The 19008-nt window shown below is 41.3% G+C and overlaps 1 protein-coding gene across 8 annotated transcripts in view; it reads left to right on the top strand.

The window, feature by feature from the left end:
- Positions 1 to 19008, top strand: part of SYT16 (synaptotagmin 16) — a 260098-nt gene that overhangs the window by 93794 nt on the left and 147296 nt on the right. The gene's annotated exons all lie outside the window — the stretch shown is intronic.

Here is a 19008-nt window from a genome sequence, read left to right on the forward strand (position 1 = left end):
TTTGACCTTACTTCAAAACCATGTTGACAAAAGTGATTATAAGACTACATTCTTTTAAAAAATTTTTAGTGTTTATTTATTTTTGAGAGAGAGAGAGAGAATGCATGCACACAAGCTGGGGAGGGGAGGGAGGGAGGGAGGGAGGGAGAGAGAGAGAAAGAGAGAGAGAGAAAGAGAGAGAATGAATGAATGAATATGAGTGAATCCGAAGCAGGCTCCATGCTGACAGCAGAGAGCCTGTTGCAGGGCTTGAACCCACAAACTGCAAAATTATGACCTGACCTGAAGTCGGCTGCTCAACTGCCTGAGTCACGCCGGTGCCCCAGACCACATTCCTCATTAAGACCATAATTAATATATTTTGGTTTGGAGAAATGAACGTTTCTCTCAAAAGTTAAATATCAGTCGAGCAAAGCTAATACCTCTATAATGTTGTGTATGAAAGACCACTGTCCATACTGAATCAGGATGGAAGGAAAGGGGTATAAAGACATTGAAAGTGTTTTGAAATAAAATTTGAGGTGGTGGTTTTTGCATATTATACAGTTCCTTCACATGGCTTTTTTTTTTTTTTTTGATGCCTTTGGTTATACCTACTACTGTGCTAAGGGTCCTGGGGAGATAAAAAAGAATATAGTGAATAAAGAAGACAGAGGGTGGGATCATTTGGGTGAAGGTTATTTATTGAGATGATTAAACCAAAACACTAAGGACCCCTAATAATTTGTGGGTCTTTGAAAATATTTGAGGGTATTTGAGACTTTTAGGCCAAGGTAATATTTGGATGCCATCATATATATTTTATGTAAAAAAAATTCTTTGACAATCTAGTTAGTGCTGTTATCTATCTTTTGCACCAAGATGTGCTGCTTGCTTCTTATGCTACTATGTTTTCTTTTCATGTATGGGATTCTTTTATTTATGAGGGACCTAGTAAAAATATTCTTCAGTTTTTTATTGTGCAAAATGGTAATGATAATATCTACCTAATAGAAATATTACATGTATTAAATAAGTTTGCTATATCCTAAATTCAGCTACAAGTGACAGAAAACCCCAAATTGCAGTGCCTTAAATAGGTTAGAAGTTTATTTCTATCTCACCTAAACAAGGTCCACAGGTAGTTTAGTTTGGGGCCATTTTGTTGGCTTCTTGTTCATCAGGGACCCATGCTCCTTCTGTCTTCTTGTTTCACGATTCTCAGCACACCTCAAAGTTGATCTTAAGACTGATGTTAGTATCTCCTTGGCCAACCGTTAGTCATATGGCCTCATCTGCCCTTTGGGAGTGCTGAGAAATACCATCTTTATTCTGGGACTGCCATTCACCCAGTTGCTAATTGGTGGTTCTATTCCTAAGGAGGAAGGAGGAAATAGGTATTAGGAAAAAGTAGTGGTCTCTGGCATGACAGCCTAGGATAGTGTCTGATGTAAGATGTTCTTCAATTGTTCCCTTTTCTTCCTTCCTCCTTTTCTCTTCCCTCAGCTTTTTATACCTGGGATGAGTCCTCCTGTGTAGGTTGGAAAGTGTTAAGCCTGAAAAGAGCTTTTTGGCAGTAAAGAGGGAATTCCTGTGGCCATTTTCAGTTAATTTGTGATTGTGGAAGAAAATCTTGGCATAGATTAGTATCAAATCATGTGTTGTGCAAAGAGTGTTCACTGTGGACACAAACTGATGTATTAGCATTTGCATTTAAGTAGCTAATTATATTCTCAGCATTTAAAATTGTGGAAAACAAACACTTTCCAGAACTACTTCAGAAACTGTATAGCACTACATAGACCCATTGTAATTAATAGATGAAAAATAAAGGATTCTTCTCCAGGATTTCTGGGAGAATATAATTATAGTTTTCCTATGCACAGTTTTCCTATGTGTTCTCTTCTCAGGAAAATTTCAAGGTTAGGCTTTATTATGGCTGTCTTTCATATTTTTGCTTTATTTTCCTCTAATGGTCTATGATGCAATGATTATATTCCTCTCACTTTTCACTTGAAGTGAATGAGTCAGAATTTCTCACTTTGAAGGTGAAGTCCTGAAAGAGTTATCTGAAAGCTCTGTGAGGGCTTGTGTATGATTAGTGTTTTATCTTCAAGGAAAGGAGTTGTTTTTTCTTCATCATTGTGGATATTTCAGAAGAGTGGAAAACTTGAAAATTCAAGGACTGGGGTCATGGTTCAAATTGTGTAACACCATTGTGTATACTTTATGAGGGCAGAGACTTTCTCTCCCTCAATATTGGCTAGACTATCAATAAAAGAATATTGCCTAAATGAGCAAATTGAATAAATGAATTGTCAACAATGGTGGGTGATGTGACTTAACAGAACATGTGTAGAAGATATAGGGGTTTTAGTTAACTTAGGACTCAGTAGGAGTTTAAGTTGTGTCTTCCAAAAAATTGAGATAACAGATGCTAGAAAGTAAAATAAGGTTGATCCTGCCCGAATTAATGTGCACAATGATAGTAGAATACATGCTTTTCCTGGTTGAACTTCATGGGAAACATAGTATTTAGTCTTTAGTGCCACACAGTGAAAGACATAGAAGGCATCAAAGTATGAATTAATCATGAAATCTCAGATTGGAGTGAACTTCAGAGGATATGTATTCCAATTCCCCTTCTGATTCTTGGATACCCTCTACCATACCCCTAACAAGTGAGAATCCAGTCTCTGTACCTTCCCAGTGATGGGCAACTTAATTCAGTTTGAGGCATACCATTTCATTTTTCAGAACATTCTTTGTCTATGCTTTGGGAAAAGATGAGTGTGACCAGGAAAATAAAAGAATGTAAAAATAATGTCTGATGAAGGCCACTTGCAAGGAGAGCACCTACCACTTTTTAGAAGAGCTGTAATTGTGAAAGAGGAATTGTTTTTGTGTTTGCTTAATAGAAGAAGTGGACCTCAGCATGGGCCAGATATTACCTCTGAAGCAGAGGACCTCAGAAGGTTTTATGGGGATGGATTTTAGGGGAATGCCAATACATTCTATGAATGGATTTACAAAATTTTGTTTGTGTATTTTTCTCTTCTGGGAGAGAATTGAAAGCCTTTATCAGTTTTGAAGGGGATTCTTAGTTCCAGAGATTGGAACCACTGTGGTGAGGCTTATAACTCTGAGTTTGTACGCTTTTTTCAAAAGTATGTATGGGGGCGCCTGGGTGGCGCAGTCGGTTAAGCGTCCGACTTCAGCCAGGTCACGATCTCGCGGTCCGTGAGTTCGAGCCCCGCGTCGGGCTCTGGGCTGATGGCTCGGAGCCTGGAGCCTGTTTCTGATTCTATGTCTCCCTCTCTCTCTGCCCCTCCCCCGTTCATGCTCTGTCTCTCTCTGTCCCAAAAATAAATAAACGTTGAAAAAAAAAAAGTATGTATGAAAATAAAATGCCAGTTCTTTCATACATAGGGAAAATAGACAAATTAGACATCCTATAACAATTTCTCAGCTGTACTTAAATGACTTCTCTTGTATGAAGTGGGAGTATTTAAAATCTATTACAACTCAACAATAATGGCCCTTCATGCCACATAATTTCACCTGATTTGTTTCACAGAGTAACAGCTCAGTTACTTTTCCTGGATTCAGTTTTACTTATGACCTTCTGTGATCCTCCAGGACTTAAATTCCTGGAAGTGTGGCTTTATCTCAGCCTGAAGCTCTATAGAGCTATTCAGTGAAGAAATGAGTGATTAATATTTGGGAAATAATGTATTTTGCTTCCATGTTATGATATTCATGGGAGACTAGGTATTTTGTCTCCATCAAAATCCTGGCTGTGATCTTGAACTTGTGTTTCATTGTAGGGGCTGTAGGCACCAATGAGAGAAACAAAGCACTCTTATGATTAGCAAAATATTTATGGACAGAGTCCGAGTTTAGCCAGGACAGCAAATTACATCTGTTCCCTAAAGGGAATAGTTACTTACGGTTCAATAGGAAATGAATAAAAATTTGGAGCAAATTTATCAGGAAGATAATTTTGCTCATAAAGAGAGAACTAATAATGCCACTGAACAGGTGGTTATGAAGTTGAGAAAGAATTATTAAATGAGTCAGGCAGAAGGTTGCAGTAGCTATCATGGTGAGTCAGACCAGTTTCTCTACCTCCTCTTTAGCAAACATTCCTTTGGTGATTCTCACACTCAAATAAGCACCTAAATTTCCTTCACCCCTTTTAGACGGGAGATGTTTTGTGCAGTTGGAGTGTGCATTATTCACTCCAACGAGGGTAAAGAGATATTAGGACCTAGAATTAGGAAAAAATTAATAACCTTGAGTTAGAAGAAGGGGAAGTAAGGGTGCATTTTCAAGGAATATTTAGGTAGCCTTGAAGCAATTACTGAATCAACTCTTTCTCAAGGAAATACCATACCTGGTTTAACCTACTTTGTGGTTGTGAATGTTCCACAGAGCCAGGTGAGTTGTCAACAACTCTTGGGCTAACATTGGTGTCCTAAGGGAAGGGAGACGGTTTTCTTTGAAAGTAGTATATGAACCATAAGGTGTAAAATTGGTATTTAATCTATTAAAATTATGTTTTATTCTGAATTAATTTGGGAATTTTTGATGGCTGAGGGTTTAACCCCTGGTGGATCTGTGTCATGTTAATTCATCTGACTGTGATGGGAAACAGAGGGAGGTTAGGAGTTGGAGCTAGATGGAGGCTGGTGGTGGAGGGATGCCAGAAAGGAGAGAGAGGAAGTTAACCAGAGCTGTAATAGGACTGCATTGCTTTGCCCTCTTGTCACTGGAGATAGGAATGGACATTCAGGGACCCTAAGGGAAGTAGGTGTTAGAAAACTGTTCATTATGCAGCAATTTGCAGGAAGATAGTATATAACCAAAGTTTCACTTCTCTGCTTGTGTCAAGTTTTAAACTTGCCCTTCAAACTTTGCCCTTGGTACAGCCTCTGTTTAGCCTACTTTCTATGTGTCTGATTACCCAGCCAGGTGTATGCAAGGATTAGTGATCTATAGTCCCCAGAAATCTGACGACAACATGGTTTGGCATTTGAGGACACCTGAATCTTTTACTTCTAGATGAGAAGGCCACTCTTCCCGGGATTGGCAGGAGAAGGTGGTGGCAATTACATTTTGTTCTAGTTTGCAAAGCTGGTTTTTTTTTTCTGTAAGATTGGCTCATGTTTGTAGATATTGGCCATTCCTCCATTCAAAGGTACACTGGAGGGGTCTGTTTATTTTTTTTAATAACCTGGGTTAAGAACTGAGCATTGCTTTCTTTGGAGGCTAGTGTATGGAAAGAATACAACTTGTTATCAGGAACATGATAATGAGGATAAGTACATAAATAAGGATAAAAGCACATGTCAAAGCACTGTCTCCTGCAGGAAGAATGGCGATTTAATAGACAGAAGCCTGACACTTCCTGTGTGCATAGTCATTACTGACAACCTGTGAGTGTGGGGAAGTACTTTGTACCATGGAGGAAGAACATTGCTAAATGTCTATGAAAAATCCTCATGCTAACCAAATTTTTGCTGCTTTGCCTGCTCAACAGTGGCTTAGTTTTGCTTTTCTATCCATTCTGAGGCCCAGCAGAATAGTGGTTCAGAGACTACTAGTGAAGAAACTTCTGATTATTAGTTATGTAGCCATCTCTCCTAGCTGTGCTCAGTATCGCTCTGTAAGAACTGTTGGAGCAGGGGCACCTGGGTGGCTCTGACTGACTCTTGATCTGGGCTTAGGTCATGATCTCACAGTTCATGGGATTGAGCCCCTTATAGGGCTCTTCACTGACAGCATGGAGCCTGCTTGGGATTCTCTCTCTCTGCCCCTCCCCTGCTTGCTCTCTCTCTCTCTCTCTCTCTCAAAATAAATAAATAAACATTAAAAAAAAACTGGCCGAGCAGATTCTGTGACTAGTTTTCTAGTCAAGCCTGCTCACTAACCTCTCAGGTTTGGCAGACCAGACAAACATTGTTGGAGTCACTGGAGGTTTGAGTGGTGGATATGAAATGAGGAAAGAAAATTCTAGGTATCTATGATTTCATACAGTGAGATGGACAGGAATAGATGAAATATGTGTGTTGTATGAAGAAGAGAATGTGTACTGGGCAGGTGAAAAAGACAGATTCAGAGGCCATGTGAGGAAGACTAGCCTGGGAGTTGGGCCATTGGTAAAGTGGCCTTGGGCAAGCCATTAATTCTTTTCCTCAGTGGCCTCATATTTAAGAGGCTGTTGAATTCACTCTTAGGACCCCTCTGGATCTAAATATTACCCACATCCCTCCTTCTGGGCTTTAAATGTTTCAGGGGAGAATATTTGCTTCAGTAGTAGTTAGACAAAACCAAAACTGATATGACCAATACTTTTTTATTTTTTAAACACATTTTTTTCTTTTTTCTGTGCTCCCTGATTTAGAGCGAAGGCACGTCTGAAATATATTAGATTTATGTTACCACTGCATTGATAGAGCATTTATGTACCTGGTCAATATGTGTTATGAGAAGCCTGAAATGTGGCTTTGGGTGATCAAATGGGTTTTCTTAGTTTTCTCCATGAGTACTTCTAAAAAGCATTCCCCAAATTAGCTGTAAGAGTGATTTAAAACTTCTGGTATCTTAAATGTTTTCAAATGTTGTTTAATTGCCTTTTTTCCCTTTTCTTTCTTTTTTTTTCCTGAAAAAAATAGTTAAGACTTCTGAAAATATACCACAGTCTTTGTAGAACTCAGTTCACCAGATTGAATTATATATAAAGCAGTTATGTGGTGCCATTAACTTAGAGGAGTACTTTAGAATTTCTGGAAACATAAGGCAGTTTTTCCTATGGATTTACTTGAGTGAGAAGGGGGCCAGCTTGGTTAATCCACCTTGGGAATAATCCTCCTTGCCCTGTGTAGTGCTCACATCTAACATTCTTTACCTGTGGACGCTGGGTACAAAGTGAAGATATCCCTAAAGAAAGACTTCTTTCCATGTGATTCATGCTAGAGCAGACAGTTTGCCTTGCTTATCTCTTTTGCTTCATCCAGGAGCTTTCTGTGCTGCTGTATCTCACTTCTTTCTATCCAGTCCAGACCTCCTTCCAGACCATCTGCTCACAGAGCCAAATGCTACTGGGAATGTCTACTCATGTCTCATGAGTCCCTCAAGTACCACATGCATCCACATTGCTATCTTTCTCTGTCAGCTGGTCCCTTGCATGTGTTTCCTGTCTTTGCAAGTGGTAACAGCTTCCATCTGCCACTTAGGCTCCAACTCACTCCCCATGTCTGATTGGCTACCAAACCTTGGAGGTTTCAACCTCCTATCTGATGGAACTGCCTTTTCCACCCTATTTGAATTGCTATTGCCATCCTTCAGGCTCTCCTTTGGATCAATGTAATGATTTTTAAATTGGCTGTATAGGCAGAATAATGCTCGCCCCTCCCCAAGAGGTTCATATCCTAATCCCCAGAACCTGTGAATGTGTTAGGTTCCATGACAAAGGGTAATTAAGGTTGCTAATCAACTGACCTTATAAAATACGGAGAGTAGCCTGGATAATGCAGATGGGACCAATATAATCACAAAAGTCCACACAAATAGAAGAGGGAAGCAGAAGTGGAGCTCAGAGTGGTGTGCCTGGAGGTCTTGATCTGCCCTTGCTGGCTCTGATGGGGAAAGAAAGGGCCATACACCAAGGAATCCAAGCTGCTTCTAGAAGCAGAACACAAGGTAGCGAATTCTCCCCTAGACCCTCCAGAAAGGAAGGCAGCTCTGTTGACACCTTGATCTTGGCCCAGAGAGACCCTTTTTGGACTTTTGACCTACAGAACTGGAAGATAACAAATCTGTGTTTTAAGTCACTAAGTTTGCAATAACTTGTTAAAGCAACAATAGGAAGGAAACTAATACCCTGACCTTCCCACTTCTCTTTTGCCCCCATTCTCAGTCTACTTGCAGAGCTGATGTTACTCCCTGGTCTTTAGAACTGTTTGATGGTCCCGCCACCTCTGCATTGTCTTTGTTTACTCAGTGTCTCAACACTTGGTACATAGGAGGCAATGAGTCAGTGTTTAATGAATAAATGCAAACAGCCCATTTTCAGCATTGTGGTACAATTCATGATTTTCAATTTGAGGAGATAAAACTAAGGTAATCAACTGATTTTTAGTTTTATACATCCCTTTCTGGGAACAGGATGAAGCAAACATATATGCTGTCTTTTCTTTTTTAAGCTTCTATTGGTTTTAAGTTACATTATAGCATTTTGTTATGACCAATTTGATGAATTAAAAAAATATATCCCGCAAGGACCACTGTTATTATTTTGATGTGTGACTTCCTAGTTATTTCTACATCTGCATCTATATTTTTTAAAAAGGATATTTCATATATTTTGAAACTTTTGACTTAGTGTAGTCTGAACATTTTTCTTGCAGCCCTTTTAATGGATGCACAGAATTCTTTTGTGTGGCTGCTTTAAACTTCATTTAACACCTTTCACATGTTATTGAACTTTTGTTTCCAATTCTTCTCTATTATGAACAGCACTGCAACTAATATCTTTTCAGTATCATCATGCATACCTATGATTATATCCTTGGTAAATTCTTAGAATGTAATACCTGGGTCAGAGACTCTGCAATTTTTATGGTGTTTGATACGTATCACAAAACTGCCCTCCAGGAAAATCATACCAGTTTGCGCTGCCACCAGCGGTGTTCTTTCATCCAGTTGACCTTCATGCTCTTGACATCTTCTGGATATACGGCAGGGCTAGAGAGCATGACATCAAAGGTGACAAGAGGATCGTTTTACATTGAAGGTGGGCACTGCTTTAACCAGTTGAACACAGACTGGGTGCTGTGGTCACTAGCCAGCACAGCCAGCTCCTTTGTAACTGAGACATCCTCCTGTCCTCTCTCCAGAGGATTGGTACCATTGCTACTCAGAAAAGTGTGTGGGTTGGCCTCCCTTTTCCCAGCACCTCAGCTGCCAGAAACCAAGGGTGGAATCATGACCCCCACCTGTTTTTATAGACTTCTGGTCTCTGGCAGGAGTCTGTAAAGGAAACGTGGTATGGAGGAAACACAGACCCTCTTATCTCCCTGAGCTCCCCTGTCTCATTTTTACTCCAGACCTTATTTACTCATGAACTTGAGCTACTATGACTCATGTACACAGTTGCCGCATGTTATGCAGTATGGAAGTCTCCTTATGTGGTGAAGTGTGAGTCCCATAAATGTCTGCTGAGCGGACCAGCGTGACATCTCTGCTCACTCAACATGAACGACCAAAGCCTACCAAGCCCAGACTTCCAAGCCCAGGCAGTTTCGACATGGTTGGTAGTTGGCATTGGCTGTGTTGTCTCTGGAAACACTGACCTGGCATGTACAGAAGCATTAATAAAATATCAAGTTTATTAGTTGCATTCTCTTTTTTGGTGGAATAGTTTTTACCCTGTGAGTGTAGGGAAGCAAGTCTAGTTGCTATGGCAACACAAAGCTTTCAGCCACTTGTTTGTTATATTCCTTTTTTGGTTTATGGAGTGGTCTGTGGAGCCTCTTGAAAGATGTGCTGCTTAGTGTTTGACAGTTAAATCAACATGCTGCCTGACAGAGATGAGAGCTGGGTGAAGGCAAAGGGGCAGGCCACAAAGCTCCTTTCTCATTGTTTGCTTTCACAAAGATTCTGGCTTTGGAAAGAGGGCACCTGAATCTGGAGCAAGGACTCTCACTCTGTGTCTCTAAAATTACAAAGGGAAATCATTGACAGTTGGAACCACCAAACTTGTCTTTTTCATCCTGTTTTCCCACCTTTCCACCCCCGTCCCTAGATGTGGGAACATATAATGAAGTTATTTTCTCTTGAAAATCTAAGGTGTAAAAACTACTCTAACCAGCCCGTGGACCCTGAAACAAAGGAGGTGTTGGGAAAAACAAAACAAAGTTGGCCTTTTCAAGGTAGGAAGTCCCACCGTTGCCTTCTTGCCTGTGCTCTGAGGAAAGTGTGTGCTTACTGTGTGGTCCTTCCCCAGCGAAAACACCTGGTTGTGTGTGGGAATCTGCAGTTCCTTAGACTCTGGGGACCTGGACCTGTTTTTTGTGGGTTGGTTCAGTGTGGACAGTGAGATTTAGGTTATCAGACATTTCTAGGATTGCCTACATGGCCAATCATTTTAACATTAGAAAAAACTATTTTCTTTCTTTTTTTTTCAATATATGAGGTTTATTGTCAAATTGGTTTCCATACAACACCCAGTGCTCATCCCAAAAGGTGCCCTCCTCAGTACCCATCACCCACCCTCCCCTCCCTCTCACCCCCCATCAACCCTCAGTTTGTTCTCAGTTTTTAACAGTCTCTTATGATTTGGCTCTCATTTTCAATTTGAGGTAAAAGTAAATTTCTATAGCAGAAAAATTATAAAGATACAAAATAAGGAGAAAATTTAAAAAATCACCTGTATTTCATTCTCACAACCCTCAAATTAACATTTTGGTGCACATTTTATATGTGTGTATGTATGTGTGCACGTGCATATATATGTACATATGTGTGTCCATATATGTGCACGCATTCATATATGTGCATCGCTGTTGTTTTTGTAGAAACATGGTATTTTGCTGCATATACTTTGCCTGTATAAATTTTTCGTTCAACTATGTATCATGAGGTATTTCCATGCCTATAATAACTCTAATGATTGCATAATCTTTTAAAAAATTCACATAGATATATTTTGGTCTGATTCAACCCTTCTTTCAATGTTTGATATTTAGGTAGTTTCTGATTTTCTATTTCTTCAAACAATTCTGAGCTTCCCTTCTCATGTACCTGTATGTAAATATCTTTAAAAAGTACCCAGAAAATCAACAAGTGCTCATTAAATATTAGTTATCTAAAATCTTTTTTCAAACTGGAGAATCAGTGTGAGAAAAACCCTCTAATGACTGAAAACATGGAACACTTTATGAACATTTCAATCCTAAAGCTGCCATGTTGCTACAGAATTGAGGCATGGTTATGCAAAGGAGACTACAGGAAGAGGTCTGGTTTGGGACTACACTGGTGGGTAAAATGTACTGTAGAATGCATCAAGCTGCATTGCACCAGGTGCCAAGGAGATGACCCTGCAGCATGGGATGCAGCATAGTGGACAGAGATTGGCTTGGGACTGAGGCAAGCTCAGTTTTCCTGATTCTCCCACTAATTTGCTTGTACAACCTTGCACAAGTTCTGTTTCCTCATCTGTAAAGTGATAGAATTGTTCTGATTGACCTCTGAGGTTTCTTTCCGATGTAAAACTCAGTGGCTTGAAGCCAACTCTGCTCTGTTTAATTCATCTGTGATAAGCAGAATGGACCTTTAATACACCTACTAGAGTTTAAAACTGTGTAGCCTAGGCAAATTACAACAGTTTTCCTGTAGTGAACCCTAACACTGTTCAGTGAAAGAAGACTTCCGCTTGCCCACCGTCCATTCCTTCTTTCCTCTTAATTTTGCCTGAGGGAGTCACCACTACCCATTGCAGATAGTTTGGGTGGTACTTTGTATTAAGTAGCTCCCCCAGCTAAGAGGTCTGTGTGTCCCACCAGCAGATACTCAGAGCCCCACAATAATCAAAGCTTATTTGCATTGGTAGCAGTTCCCTATCCTGTCCTGTCCACATGCCCAAACTGCTCTCACTGTTTTTCCATGTTATTGTTCCCTTTTCTTTCTAATCTGTGGACTTTGGATATCTTTTCATCAAAGTCTGGTTTACTTTTTAGGCAGAATAGGATTCTGTTGTTGATAGGGAAAACCCTACCCCTTCATTGCTGGTGCTGGCCTTGTCCTAGTTCTCCAGTTGACCAGGCCTTTGTGACCAGCAGGCAGATCACTCCCATCTCACTAAGCTTGTGTGTCATGATCTGTGTCATTGATGGTAATGAAACCAATCTAGTGAGGTTGTTGGTGGAGGTGGGGAGGTCAAGGTGGACAGGACCACGTGATACTGTAAGGGTAGGGTTGGCACACATTAGAAACGTGATGAATGTTAGTTTTCCTTCAACAAGGAGTTTCATTAGGAAGGTGCTTGGACTGTGAATTTGAAACCTTCACTCGAATATGTCACATATGGGGGCGCCTGGGTGGCTCAGTCGGTTGAGCGTCTGACTTCGGCTCAGGTCATGATCTCACTGTCCGTGAGTTCGAGCCCTGCGTCGGGCTCTGTCTTGAAAGCTTGGAGCCTGGAGCCCATTTTGGATTCTGTGTCTCCCTCTCTCTCTGCCCCTCCCCTGTTCATGCTCTGTCTCTCTGTCTTAAAAATAAATAAACGTTAAAAAAAATTTGAATATGTCACATATGGACCCTAAATCAATAGACTTAGAAAGATGTTTCTGATAATAATTGTGCTTAGTTTGTTCTTAATCTTTCTTCATATCATGGTGAGCACATAGTAGGTGCTTTCTAAATACAAATTCTTTTGAATGGCTTTTAAAAACCCTTAACAATGACATAGGAGAACATTTGTTATACACGTTCTTAGTATTACACTTTTCATAATTGCTACTGTTTTAATAAATTGAGCAAAGGGCACAAATATTCTGACCCTTTGACCAGAGCTTAGAAATACTTTCACTGGAAGAGCCTTTATTTAACTATATTGCTTTAATGGAATTTGAGATGTGCAGGAACGTTTTAATTATCAGAATCTTCTTTAGAGAAAGCCTCTGAGATTTGAGACAAGTTTACATATTATTATATGAATCACAGTTTGCTTTAAGAGCTTATCTAAATCCCATGTGTTTGAGGGGAAAAGGGAACTCGGAATGAATCCATCTAATTTTCAGCTTTTTTCCTAGGAGAGATTCGTGATTGAAAGTCAGAATGGGGTTATGTGCTGCCTTTTTTCATGGTTTCTAGTGGAAGTTATAGGGTTTCCATAGTAATGCGCAAGGACTCCTCATTTCCTGCCATGATTTCCTAGCAAACAGAAGAGCACTGGTAACTATGGTTTAGTGTAAGTGACAAAGTTGACAGCAGATCATGCTAAATTTGTTCTGGCTGTTCAGGGATGGGTAGGGTAGAGCACCGTACTGTCAACCAAAGGTGACGACTCCCAGCTTCACAAGGCAAATGACATGTTTCCTGATCGTCCAGTGGCAATGGCAGAGAACACTTGGCGTTTTGACTAGGGGTGAGGCAGGTGCGGTCCTGCCATGTTGCCCCTGAGATCCACTAAAGAGTTTGCATTTGAAGAAATACTGATGTTGCTACAGCTCTATCTTCTCCTCTTCCCCTCCCTCCCTCCCTCTCACTTGTTTTCTCCCCCTACCCCACTTGTCCTGTGGCCATCCCCTCTGCTCCCTGCTCCATCTCTTCCCTTTCTGTGCTCTTACAGCCACAGTTTCAGCTGTTCAGAAGGCAGAGGATAGTGGCACAGGATGGTGGCTCAGTATCCTGGGGAGTGGGGTCATACGTCTGGCCACCGTCCCTGGCATCTTTCTGTTACCCTCAGGCTGCTGGGCCTGGCATGTTCCCTTCCTGTGACAATTCAGCCTGTTTTCAGGTTTCCTAAAAATAGCAGCATTCTACCTCATGTCACAAGGTGTACCTGCACATCCTTGTTTTGTTAAATCTGAACAAAGTGTTCCCATTGGTGAATTTAGAGGCACTAAAAAAGCCTCCTCAGCAGCTGTCCAGCCGAAGTATGCATTTGTCTTAAAGACAGCAAAGCCAGCAGAAATGAGTGAGCTAGGAACAATGCTATCACCCACCTTGCTGCTGGTTCGGTGGGACTTCCCAGTGGGCCATGATGTCTCTGTGATTCCATTTGCAAGAGCTTCAAAGTTTGCATTTGCTTTAGACTCATGTTGTTTTGAAATAGTATTCCATCATGATTTTCAAAGTTGGTTATCATTCAAAATCACCGGAGCAAGCACAGTGTTAATGGCAACCATATCTGGCAGTTTGTAGCTTTCTTCTCTGCTTACTTAACAGAGTGAAGTGATTTAATAAGTTCTAGAAAAGTCAACGTGATCCTTTGTCTCAGGAGAAGACTAATTTCCTTACCTTGCCATTCATGAAGGGAAGTCCCCTGAAAGTAAGAGACTTGAGAGCTGTAAGACTTACTTAGATTTTAGATTTTATTTAAATGTTGTCAACTCCTACCTGTGTTCTACCTCTCTTGCTCTTTTGGTTAAAATCACTGAAGCATATGCTGAGAAAGTTGTTGATGACCTCAGGGCCAGTCAAGGTAATTATCTTGGCACACACCTACTTTAGATGGTCAGGAAGCCCTCTTCTGCCTTTCCACGCAGACCTGGTGAATATTGGGAGTTCCCAGTAGGAGTATGGTTTCAAAGGCCTAAGTGGAAATTCATATTTGGTACCAGACTCCCCAGATGTGAGGTGGCTTTTGGCTTTTTAGTCCAGAGAACTGGAGGAAAAAAGGGAGAATGGAAACTCCTCCTTGCTGCAACAGTGGGAAACTCCAGAGTCATGTTTATGGGCAAGCTTAGAATCCATTCACTCACATAACTCCATCCATCACCTGCTTGCACAGGTGGTGGCGGGGGGAGGTTAAGCCTGACATATGAGTGTCCTGCCTTGGAGGATGTTGTGCTGCGGTGAGGAACACCCACTCATATTTTCATCTGATGCCTCTTTGGAGCTGCCTCCTCTCCTCTCCTCTCCTCTCCTCTCCTCTCCTCTCCTCTCCTCTCCTCTCCTCTCCTCTCCTCTCCTCTTCTCTCTCTCTCTCTCTCTCCCTTCCTCATTCCCTCCCTCCCTCCCTCCCTCTCTGTCTCTTACACACACACACACACACACACACACACACACACACACACACACGGTATTACAGGGAGGAAACTTGAAGGGTGGAGATCACACACATTTAGCCTGTAAGCTTAGTATCCAAAGTTAAAGAAACTTTTAAGAAGTAAGATGCTTAAACAGGGTAGAACTGCTACAGACTCTCTCTTCACACATTTTCCTCTCACCCCCTTCCCTGGTGTTTAGTGAATGGTACTCTACCCAAGCACCATTACAGATGCTTTATGAGACTGGGGATGAGGCAGGGTAGAGAGTGCAGGCCTTACTTTCAAGTTCTTTACGATGCGGAAATGCTTTAGCTATAAAAGGCTGCTTAGCTTGCCCGGTATTAAATGGTCATCACATAGGTGGTGTGGAAATGCTATACAGTTCATCTTCATAGTTGGTTGGAAGGAGACATGTAAGAGGGGACTTGGAGTAGGAAGGCATTCTTAGGAAGAAGTTGGGTTATAGGGTCAGAGGCCTGGTAGTGGACAAGACCATTCTGCCCAGAGGAAGTGAGTTAAGGATGCTAATTTTGTTGAACTATGAGTTTCCCTTGGGGATACAGTGGGATAAACTTGGGAAGTTTGCTTGCAGTTGGACCACATATAGTTTAAAGAGGAATTTAGGCTTTATCTTGTAGCACAGGAGCTACCGTTAACACAAGTTGAGTGAGAGCAACATGGTACAAATAGTACTTGGTGAGGATGAATCTGGTGTAGTGTTAAGGATGAATTAGGGGACCGTGAGAGCATGGAAACAGAATCTAAAGACACTTTGTGGTAGTTCGTAAGAGATACATAAAATACACAAACTGAGGGGTCTTGGTGCTTGGCAACTTGGCTGCAGAAGCCTGCAGGGACTTCAGTCATTTTCTCCTCTGATTGTCAGTCTGTTTTAGGGTCGGGAACAGATACATGTTTATTCAGTAAGACAGCTAATAATTCTCTCATGTACATGTGTGGTTCAAGGGAAGACACCTGTACTAGTCCCTTATGGCTGCCATAACAAGTACCACACCTGAGGTGGCTTCAACAATGGAAATGTATTTTTATAGAGTTCTGGAGAATAGAAGTCCCTGAGCAAGATGTCCACAGGGTTGTTTTCATTCTGAAGGTTTTGTCCTTGGCTTTTAGATGACCATCTTCTCCCCTTGTCTTCACATGGTCTTTTCTTTGTGTACACACATGCCTATGTTTGGATCTCCTCCTCTCATAAAGACATCGACTAGGTGGTTAGGGCCCAGCCACAAGACATCATTTGAACTTAATTACCTCTTTAAAGACCTTATCTCCAAACATGGTCACAGTCTGAGGTACTGGGGGTTAGGAGTTCAACATGAATTTTGGGGGAACACAATTCAATCTATAATAGCACCTATGGACGAAAAAGATGAGGAGCAGCAGGAAGACCAAGGCCAAGCATCTTCCCTGACCCCTTATCCAGGCTCTTGCTCTCTGTTCCTTGTGCTAAAATGGACATCTCCAAACAGAAGTTTCCCGAGCCAGCTTTCTGTCATCCTTTTCTAGGACAATGTAGGCTGATGTCATCTGGGGGATTTTCAACTCCCAATTTTAGGATTAGCAGGCTTTCTCCTTTTTTTGTTTTCATTTTAACTTCTCTGGCAATGCTAGTTTCTTACCACATTTATTCCAGTCGTCTGTTTATGTGCATGATAATTTTTTATAACGATGGGAGGGAATCTCTGAAGAGAATTGGAATATATAAAATAAACAGATGCATTAAGGTACAGCTACAGAGTTTTCATAAATGTCTGCCTTTCAGGACTAGTACTTGTTTCTGACTTCTCTCACCTCTACCTCTGCGATGACCTTCTCTTTATTTCTAGTGTTCTCTGTTCCCATCAGCTGGCTGAGGCTGGGGCCTCAGGTCCCTATGTCCTCACTTCTAAATTCTCATTCTACTTGGGACCTTGGGCCCAAACTGCTTTTTTTCATAGTCACCTGAGCCCCTGCTGACAGTGTTTATTTCATTCTAGCCTGAAAAAACCCATAATGAGTGGAATGATTAGAACTGGGGGCTCCAGACAGACTACCAGGGTCAAATCCTGGCTCTGACACTTTGTCCTCTGCAACTTTGGATACGTTACTCTCCAAACCTCAGTTTTTTTCTCATGTGTTAAGTGAGGATAATAATAGTTCCAACCTCAGAGGACTGTGAGATTTAAATGAGTGTAAAGTGCCTGGCACATAGTAAATGCCATGTGAGTGTAAACTGTAATAATTATTATTTTGCTTGCCTTTGTTCTGAGTAGCTTCCTTGGAGATTCAGATCTTGTTTGGCTCTTTCTACATTTCCCCCCTACCAGGCTTCCCTTTTGTAACCCAGGCAGGGGTGGGCAGGCTTCCCTGGAATTCTCCTCAGACCAGCTGTCCGTTTATTAGAATGATAAGCAGAAGTAGTTGACAAGGTCTATAAATTGTGCTTGTCTTGGGGGCAGTTCTGCTGGCACAGTCCCAAACAGGCTCTGCTTGAGCCTTTGCCTTCTGCTCAGGCCAGGAGAGCAGTTCCCTATGTAGCCAATCATGAGCCCTTGGAGTTTCCACAAAAAGGTGGTGCTGCTCAGGCCATAGCAGAGACATTGCCCTTTTCCTTTGCAGAAGTACCACCTTTTTAAACCCAGCCGTCTTTTATGATCGAAGGAAAAGTTTGGAATGGTCTGTCACAATGGGGAGGGGTAGCTCTTCTTCTCATCTTAGTTGGGGTCTGCAGGACACACATCTCTGTTGGTGTTGAAGGTAAGGTTCAATGCCTTTTTCAGTTTGAACAGGCTTCTGCATGATCACAGTCCTGGCATGCAAACACCAGCTCCTCTTCTTCTTGGGCAGGCTTCTGCTGGGGATCTTGTAAGTCAGTAAGTGGCCCCTAGTGGACCCCTAGTGAGACACTCCATAATCACAGGGTCCTTAAGAGCTCCAAGATTCATAGCTTTACCATCAAGGCACAAACTCATGTACAAATGAGTACTAATTCAGGTATACACCAGTGTCTTCACTCTTGAGATTACCCATTGCCTTGGGCAAAGGGTGACCGTTTTAATCTTTGAATTCTGCATTCTTAACCTTGTTCTTCCCTGAAATCCGAGATTGATTTTGTAATCCCTAGTGACTTTGTGACAAGTTCTTTATCTTTCTTCCTTCCTCCAACATGCTCCTGCTTCCACAGGGTAGAGCCTCCTGCTCGGCACCTCTTGCTGTATCCTCTCTTGCTCAGCCTGTGGCTTCCATCTTAACTAGTTAAACAGAATCTCCCTTTATTTCTTCTTAGCTCTGTGGCTCATTTAGTGCCTCCTTCCCAGTCTCCAGCTCTCCCCCAAGAGGAGGGCCCCATTACCAAGGCTACAAATGTGCCCCTTTCCCCACAGCAAGTGCTAATGCATCTATCTCAGTGAGGTGTAGGGCAGGCCCTTAATTTCTAGTCAGGACAACTGAAATGATTTACCTTAAAGATGATATCTAAATACAAGTCAACAAGCCTTTCAGAAAATATCTGGAGCCAAATGAAATTCATCCAAGGGCAGAAGAGTTTCCTTGCCTTTGCCAAGCAAGGCTTCTTTGGCCATATGTACAAAAATATTACTCATCAATCAAACTAATTTATTTACCAATGTTAAAGATGTTCAAAAAATTGGCCAGAGCACACTACCTTCCTGTAGTTTGACGAGGCATATTATATAAATTACACATTTCAGATATTGGTCTTATTTTTATTTTAGAACTGTTAATAAGATAAAGTATTGCTTATAGAAAATGGGCTGTTTTAAAAGCAAGTTATTGGAATGTTTCTTGCTAAGTCACTCAACCTCCTTTAACATTTTTTCTCATTTTACAACAATTGATCTTTATATCCCCTTCTTCAAGTCTCATTTTGTGTAAAATACATTTTCCATGAGTGAAGCCTTCCTTGAAAATCTTTATTAAACTTCCTGGGGTTCAGAATCCAATGCAGTCATGAGTGGGTGCTCAGTGAACAGGTTGGTTTTACGTGTGGGAGAACAGGCTGTATTCAATCTTTACTCTCTTCAGTGGCGATCTCAGTGGTGTTATCAAAATGGGACTCCACTAGGTTTAAATAATGAAAGTTCAGCTGGGAGAGATGTTAGATAAGCTGAGAGATAAATTTCCTCTTCTGTTTTTGTACTCACAGCAGGATTCTGAAACAGAATCTCTGTGGGAGTTTAGGTAGTTGCAATCTTATCAAAGATATGTACAGAATATTTTTTTGGGGTTTTGAATT

Source organism: Leopardus geoffroyi, chromosome B3 (assembly GCF_018350155.1).
Source record: "Leopardus geoffroyi isolate Oge1 chromosome B3, O.geoffroyi_Oge1_pat1.0, whole genome shotgun sequence".
In the NCBI taxonomy this organism is placed as follows: Eukaryota; Metazoa; Chordata; class Mammalia; order Carnivora; family Felidae; genus Leopardus; species Leopardus geoffroyi.